General features: G+C 58.3%; 1 long non-coding RNA gene across 1 annotated transcript; it reads right to left on the reverse strand.

The window, feature by feature from the left end:
* Positions 1–247: 247 nt before the first annotated feature.
* Positions 248–2,054, reverse strand: LOC128843201 (uncharacterized). Its single transcript, XR_008446196.1, has 2 exons — positions 1,701–2,054; positions 248–393 (listed from the first exon to the last, which is right to left on the reverse strand). It is a non-coding gene; the product is annotated as an uncharacterized LOC128843201 (long non-coding RNA).
* Between the last annotated feature and the right edge of the window lie 497 nt (positions 2,055–2,551).

The following is a 2,551-nucleotide window of genomic DNA, read 5'->3' on the forward strand; positions in this document are numbered from 1 at the left end:
CCCAGCCCAGGCGGCCTGCCTGGCACATACAGACCAGCCCTCAGGCTGCTTAGCTTATAGGAGCCGATGCCATGGCCTTTCCTAGAGGCTTGGCTGTGTCGTCAGACGTCAGCGGTGTGGTGCTCTGTTCTGTCCAATGTTGATAACAGTCGGCTGCGTGCGTGTGTTCCCTGTGCGTGCTGCCCCGGCTCTGCAGCTCGCTGGCACAGTAGACCCCGGGAGAGCCCCCAATGACCACAGACTCCGATAAGGTACGAAGGCACCCGGCCAGGTTTATTGCCAAACGAAACACAGCCGCTAGCTTCCTGGATCAGATGTCTACAGTTCTGCGAGTACATACGTGCTCCCTGACAATGGACCGGCTCAGTCAGTCGCGGGATGTACCACTGCTCCCTAGGCCAGACAAAGACAACCCCATTTTTATACACAGGTACAAACAAGTTACACCTCACTCCTGACGTATTGAGGTACAACCCCTCTACATGTCCAGGTGCTGCCTATTACCTTGTACATGTTGGTTCGAGCAAAACAACTCTATCCATCATATGATCCTTTTAACCCTGTCTTTCGGATGGGTCAGCACATTCCTGTTATCTGTGTGGAATGTGCTTGTGCTGGAGGGTCCTGGTACCATCCTGGCACGTGTTCACATCACTTGTGCCCAGTACCTATTAGGTATGTGTTTTTTTGCAGCATCCGCCCTCTTCGTGCCAGATTCGGTGAGCAGGGCCTGCCTCTTGCTCATGGCTTAACTTTGTTTTATAGCAGCAAAGTCGTGACCATTACTTTAGCTCCAGCCTTAGGCCTCAGACCGGGCCTCTGATACAAGGACTTATGTTTCAGGACCTCATCTTACTACAGGCTGCATTTTCCCATCTGGATATTAAAGTGGTGACACTCCCCCACCCCAGACACCCCAGCTGGCTCTACCAGAACCCCCTCCAGGATCCCTGGCCCTCCCGACGCCAGTACTGGCTTCAGGGGTGGGGGGGATGGTGCTGACCCATGGGGACACTGCCTGGTGATGGGCAGGATGACGGGCAACAGGCCTGGCATGAGTGACTACACATGGCGGCTCATGGCAGGGCTCTAGCCCCGACCGAGCAGGGCTCCGCGGGGCAGAGGGTGGCTGGGATGGGCAGCCAGGTGGGAACAGCTCTGCCAATGCACTGCAGCTATTGCAGTCCGGCACGCACCTCCTCCACCTCTGACTTGCAGGGACGTGCGTGAACCTAGGCCTGGTTCTGCCAAAGCCCCTAGTCTTCAGCGCCCCTGTCCACACCATGACAGTCCCGCTCCTCCCCCCATGACACACAGCTCTGCTGATGCCCCTTAGTCCTGCCCCCCATTCCCCCGGCTCCAGCCCTCGGCCCCTGGGAGCTCTGTCCCTATCGAGTCAGGCCGCTCCCCTGAATAGAGGGGGGAGGAACCAGGGGCTGGGTTGAGAATCTAGGAGTATATTTTGGGGCCATAATTGATCGCCATGGGAATGGTTGTGAGGTCACAACTAGGATGATGACATCAGAGGGCCTGGATCAAGGTTGGACATCGCTGTGGTCGGCAGCGCTCTAGCCAGCGGGGCCAGGGAGTTTGGACTGAGAACCATGCTGGATGTCTCCTGGATCTTCCCCTAAAACCTCCCCACAGCACACAGCTTCTCATGTGGCGTCCAGGTGAGGCCTGGATCCCTGGGACCCTACCTTCATGATCCCGATGGGGAGCTCTTCCCTGGGCCCCCACCTGCCAGGTAGGAAAGCAGCCACCGCGCTGGCTTGACGTTGCCGGGCGCAGAGACGTAGCAGGCCTCTGCCTGATGGCCAGCAGCCGGGAGGTGGGATGGGGTGGGGAGAAGGATCATGAACACCAAAGGGGTCACAGATGGCTGGAATCAAAGCTGCTCGCTGGGGGATGGGGGATGGGGAAGTCCAGTCCCTCTTGGAATCCCAGCGGCTGGCCTGGGGGTCAAGGACCGAGGCCGGCTCCATTTGGAGATGAAGTCAGGGGCCATCCCCGGAGACGACTCGAGGCCATCTGGGAGAGCGGCACTGCCCCCAGCTGAGGCCCCTCCAGCACATGGGAGCGGGGCACCTATGGGGCGGCCCTCAAAGAAGGAGCAGGGGCTGCCATCTAGTGGCCTCCATGGGGATTAACTGGTCTTTTCAATCCACACGTCTCCATCCCTCCCACGTCATCTCCCGGAGCTCGCAATGCGCTCGCACTTCTGAGCCGCTGTGCCCCTCCCAGGTCGGGATGGCATCCTAGTGCCAGGGCAGTGCCACAAGGCAGCAGGGGGGAGGCCCTCTCGTTACAAGATTTGAGGCTCAGGTGCTGTATGGATTAGACTGGGGGTAGCACCCAGAGGCCCCAGTCGGGGGGGGCCATGCACATGTGAGTAAAGTGGGGGCTCAGAATATAATAATAATAGGACACGGTTTAGCTCTTGTGCAGTGATTTTACTCTCAAAGTGCTTTACAGAGGGGGTGTGACAATGCGGTTCTGGCGGAACCCAACTGAGAGTGCCAACTCAGGACAAATTGCTCAAATAGGGCAG

Source organism: Malaclemys terrapin, chromosome 9 (assembly GCF_027887155.1).
Source record: "Malaclemys terrapin pileata isolate rMalTer1 chromosome 9, rMalTer1.hap1, whole genome shotgun sequence".
Lineage (NCBI taxonomy): Eukaryota > Metazoa > Chordata > Testudines > Emydidae > Malaclemys > Malaclemys terrapin.